The sequence below is a fragment of the Drosophila arizonae genome, chromosome 3, assembly GCF_054131065.1.
Source record: "Drosophila arizonae isolate 15081-1271.41 chromosome 3, UAZ_ARI_1.0, whole genome shotgun sequence".
In the NCBI taxonomy this organism is placed as follows: Eukaryota; Metazoa; Arthropoda; class Insecta; order Diptera; family Drosophilidae; genus Drosophila; species Drosophila arizonae.
The window spans coordinates 31,850,604-31,856,603 of NC_142923.1; the positions used below are offsets into that span (position 1 = coordinate 31,850,604).

Here is a 6,000-nt window from a genome sequence, read left to right on the forward strand (position 1 = left end):
ACTCTATAAATAGACAAATGGACACCAACCCTTGCAACCCCAGAGTCAGATATGTAAGAGATGAACGCTGAGCCTGACAACCTCAGAGATAGGATAAGAATAGCAAATAGACCCACGCTGAGCCTTACAAACTCTGCGATAAGATAAGAATATGTAACAGATCAATGCTGAGCCTTACACACACAGCAATGGACGCACTAGATTTAAGGGTTGGAATTATGCACGAGTCTGGGTATATAAACCCAGGCTCAGAAGAATAAAGATCAATACGCAACTAAACACCATCATAGTCAAGTGTATTCGTTCATGGTCCTTCGAGCCGGATGAAGTATTTTTAATACTTCAATTTCATCCACAAGGAAAAATGTTTGTGATTAGTACAAAGTGAAGTACTAGTATTATAGATTTGTGCATTGGCTTTCCAACCCAAGCTGTGAGTCGGGGCACAGCAAGATCAACCTGGTGATCAAAACAAAAAAACCTCCAACGGGATAAGCCAATGGATCTTCAATGAACAAACAACTGTGTCGTCAACCATCAATATTTAAAGAGAAATATATGATGGCAAAATGGCAGAAATCAGAGCCAAGAAAGAGCTCATGAAAGTCGAAGTTGCCGATCACGCCATAGACACAGATCAACTTTATAGCTGGAACACGAGACCGGAAATATCAAAGCAAGCAATGTTTTCATTTGGTGGTTCGACCCCAATGGAAGAGTTGGTAAGACTTGTGGATAGGAAAGCTCTAAGATTAAGGAATGAAATGGCAAACGAGTCTGCCATCTTAGAGCACAACATCCAGGAAGATATTCTATCCTATAAAGTCAGGTTATCTTCCCGATGGAAAAAAGTCCAGTCAGCGCCAGCAGATTTAGAGGCAAGATGTGGAGAGCATTCCTCCTGCAGCGATGAAATAGAAGAACTGGAATGCAGCCTCGACGAACTGTTAAATAAACTGAACAGAAAATTAGAGGACTTGCAAAACATAAAAGAAGACTCTCCGAAACGACCGAGACCGACACTTACATACTTTAACGGAAGTCCCTGGACGTGGCCGACGTTCTTCGAGCGGTTCTCCAGTATAATTCACAACAGAAAGGATATCAGCGACAAGACGAAACTGATATACCTCAAAATGTATCTCAAAGGAGAGGGTCAACGGGTCATAAGCCATTTCTCAATTGGAGTGGGTAACTACAAATCAGCGTGAGACTGTTTATGCAAGCGCTACAAACGTTATTTGCCTGTGGACATGGAACTGCTGAAGGATAACGATGAAGGCAGTATCCGCAACTGCGTGAGCACCTCTGATAACAGTAACAAGGTCACCGCTAATGAGATGTTAGCATATCAAGCAGCCTTGGATGCAATTGTGTTGAAAACGTGGAATGTTAGCCCGCCGGCAAGTCCCCATATGGGAGAAAAAAATGATAAAGCTACTGAACAAGGTAATAAAGTTCAAGTGGTAACAACAAAACCAAATATAGGTGAAGACAAGAGGTCAATAAAAAAGATCTGGGCTCCACCAACTCCGACAAAGGATCCGGAGCACATAGAAGATGCGGACGAGAATGGAATTTCTGCCACAACTTCGACATCGACGTTGAGTATCACTGAAGATACATCAACAGATATCCAATTGGAAGTTCGATCAATGGATGATATTTCCACAGTTGGCAGCACGACGGAAGAGCAAACTTCTGCACAGACTGCAACAGCGACTGGAACTCTTCTGACCACTCAAACTGATGACCACAGCAGCGCCACCAACAATGGAAATAAAAGCTGAATGTACAATTACATCAGAAAAGGAGTCAATTGGAAGTAGCAGCAACATATTAAAGGAAACAATCATAATCACTACAAGCGAAACAATAGGCACAATAAGGCATCAGCATCAACAGAAGGTAATCTATCACTAGGAGGCTTCGGCCTCGGCAACAATGAAGCGATCGACAACTTCCTTAACAGATGCAACTAGCTATAATAGTGCAAGAAACGATGACACCTACAAGCCGCAAAAGTTCTTTAAAGAGACTTCACTTGGCATGGGAGCCGCCACCTAAGCAAAAGACCAAGGTGATGGTGGCATACTCGGTTTACTAACAATTATTAATAATTATTAAATTTGTATTTGTCCTGAATATTGTTTTGAAATCCACAGATAGCAGTTCTGGACGCTACCCACTTTGGCCCCCGCAGAATGTTCAGGCATGAATGTATGAATATACGAAGATCGTATACACTCAACACTCACGCACTCAACGACTAGCAGGTAGTGCACTGGGAAAAGATAAGGGTCACATGTACGTACTCTATAAATAGACAAATGGACACCAACCCTTGCAACCCCAGAGTCAGATATGTAAGAGACGAACGCTGAGCCTTACAACCTCTGCAATAAGATAAGAATATGTAATAACCAATGCTAAGCCTTACACACTCAGCAATAGACGCACTAGATTTAAGGGTTGAAATTATGCATGAGTCTGAGTATATAAACCCAGGCTCAGAATCATCATAGTCAAGTGTATTCGTTCAGACAGAGTTAATCGAAGGTATTGAAAACGATTGGTCAACCATATCCTTGAATTATATTGAACAACTTTATAATTGCATTCATAATCGAACTTTTGAAGTAATTAAAAAAAAAAAAAAATGGCACAACGCAACTAATATTACTTTAAAAAAATAATACTTTAATATGCAGGTGTTATTTTTGGTCATTAGCTTAAATAAATTGAATTTATCGTTACATTTTTGTTGGTACACTATACAAAATAAAATATTAACAAGTAAGAAAGGTCTAGTCGAGACTACTCGACTACGAGATCCCCTGAACCCTTGGAGTAATAGCTATTTCAATAATTTTTCGCGTCTTTCAGCTTACACAAGAAACACGCACACACACACACGCACGCACGCACGCACACACAGGCATACATACACACACATACATACACACACAAACACACACACACACAGCGACTGAGAAGACGAGCTGTCCCAGGCTAAGGTAGCGCATAGTGCTCGCGAAGCAATGCTTTACGGCCGTCCCGCAAGCACAGCGCGCTATCCTAGCCACCACGCAACTTGCAATTTGTTATATAATTTTGTCAATAAATAAATATAAAAAAAAAAAAAAAAAAAAAAAAAAAAAAAACACACACACACACACATACACAAACATTTACATACATATACACACACAAGCATAAACACGCATGGGCGGCAGTGAGCGCTTACTATGAGAACTTAATTGCTTAATAACTTTTTTTGTGGACGTACGATCTTCATGGAACTTTCAGATTATGATTATAACATGGATATGCATGCAATTGTCTCTAGTATTTGAAATACGCTTTTTACAAAAGTGAGGGTGAGGGGGTGAATTTAAGGGTGGGGGGTAAATTTTAACAAAAACCGAAATTGTATAAATTGCATATACGCATACATTAAAAATTTGGAGACTAGCAACACTGACCAGAGAACACATAGACTAGACATTTTGAACAAATTTTTCTACAGCAGAAAATGTTAAGTTGGTCGACCACTTTACTTCGTATTTGCTCGGCTCGGTCGCTGGAGGTTAAGTCATAAAGGCTCATTTGACAGTCACTCTACAATTCAAACAATACAAAATTGACAAACTACTGAATCGCCAGACAATTATTATCCCATCTCATACATACATATACATATGTATGCAAATGTATGTGCTCCCTCAAAGGCCAATCAACGGTAAATTTTGGGCATTACAATTTGCTCAGGCAGCAAGAGTTACGCACACAGGCCACAAATGCTCACACATGTTTCCAGAGACTGCAAGTGTGTGTGTGCTTGCCCGTCGCGATCATATTCTTTATGCGTATCAACGCTTTCATACCCTTCCCACGAATAACCATCGAAACGCTTACATTTTGTTTGCATGAGCGTGACAAACGCTTTTATGATTTAGGTATACCATTCGTTCAAAAGGAAAGAGCTGGGATCGTCGACAACAAATTTCAATTTTTGTGTGCTGCTGAGTTCGGTGATTTGAGCGACCATAGAGAGAGATAGAGAGAGAGGGAGAGAGAGTAGGACAAAAGCGCATAGTCGTGCTTCATATAAGAATAGCACCATTTCGTTTGAGAGCTTGCAGCGCACTGACTTTGTCGTGCAATTTTTCACTGCTCGAACCTCCAGCGACCGAGCCGAGCAAATACGAAGTAAAGTGGTCGACCAACTTAACATTTTCTGCTGTAGAAAAATTTGTTCTACATGTCTAGTCTATGTGTTCTCTGGTCAGTGCTAGCAATAAAGGTGTTGAAGATATAATTTTATAACTGGATTTCGATAAGGTTTTTTATTGATAAAAAAAGATCAGGATGAGATCGATTTTAATTTATAAACTTGATATGCGCGCTGTAATTACGAACATTTAAAAAAAATTTGAAGTCTCTAGCCTTCTGCCTGTTACATACATTTCAACAAAACCATTATACCCTGATTTCCCATTGAAAATGGGTTCAGGGTATAAAAAGCCAGAATTCCCGCTTTCCGCAATTCCCAAATATTTCCCGCAATTGGTCTTCGGAAACAGCCAGATTTGACGGGAAAAAAGCTAAATTGGCAGCAGTGGTTGGCACTGAGCGTTTTTCACATCTGCCTTGCTCTAGTTCTTAGAAGTAACGGTATTTTACTGTTATCTGTTGATATTTTTTTACATCTATGAACGTTTTCTTTTACATTTCTTGCCATTTGATTGTCAATTTTCGCTAGTTACGCATTTGAGCACACATTTAATATTTTTTTTAAATGCCTGGAAAGCGATTGAGCTTTGAGATGGTGCAGCTCATCTACTAAAACCACGAGATGGGCAACTCCGTTCCAGAATTGATTGACCTGTTTTCTGTACCCAGGAGAACAGTTTATAATATCATAAACCGGGCCGAAAAAGAAAACAGGCTGCTTTTAAAGACGGGAGGAGGGCCGAAGAAAAATATCTCTTTACGAGGAGAGCGTCTTATTCTCAGAAAAGTGAATGCTAATCCGCATATTTCTGTAAGATGTCTTGCTAAAGAGCTGAAGCAAGAATGTGGCATAGATGTCTCACATGAAACGGTACGCAAAGCCTTCATGAGCCATGAGTACAGTTCAAGAAAAGCGTGTAAAGAGCCTCTGCTATCGAAAGCAAATATAGAAAAGCGCTTAAAATTTGCTGTTAACCTGGTTTTTACCCCACAGAATATTGGGATGACGTAATATTTTGTGATGAATCAAAATTGATGCAGTATTACAATGATGGTCTTCCCAGGGTATGGCTTTATGAATGGCAACAAGCCAAATTTTAAATTTTATCAGGACAACGATCCGAAGCATAAAGAAATTAATGTTCGCACTTCGCTGCTTTACAACTGTGGCAAAGTGATTGACACATGAGTATGTGTGGGCATACTTGAAGAAAAAAGTTGGAAAAAGCAATCCTAAGAGTCGCACACAACTCAAATCTGCTATAATTGAAGAGTGGGAGAAAATCCCTCTTGATTTTATCCAAAAACTTATATCTTCGATGAAAACGCACCTTCAACATATTTTACATGCCCAGGGAGACCACACAAAATATTAATATTGTGTTAATTAATAATAGTCTAGCTTTAATTTTAAGTTAAGATTCATAGATTGTAAGTGTGCCAACACATTATTGACACTGATGTTTATGAGTGATCTTTGTTTTTGTTGATTTGTTTTTTACAGACTGAATGTTATGTTTTCTATTTTTATTTTTAAAAAATAATGAAATAATATTAAACACATTCCTATTTGAAAAAATTGTTTTTATGCATTAATGACTTAGATATTTGCATCCAAAGTCAAAAAATTACATTTTTTGCAGTGTGTCAACTCATTCTTGACAGACTGTATATGTATGTATATAGAGACTGTTAGGCGGTACGAAGTTCGCCGGGTCAACTAGTTATTATATAAATTCATGTTTATAAATGCGTATATTGGTA

At 38.9% G+C, this 6,000-nt stretch overlaps 1 protein-coding gene across 7 annotated transcripts in view; it reads right to left on the bottom strand.

Moving 5' to 3' along the window:
- Ekar (Eye-enriched kainate receptor) overlaps positions 1-6,000 on the bottom strand; it is a 107,806-nt gene that overhangs the window by 64,062 nt on the left and 37,744 nt on the right. The window lies entirely within an intron of this gene.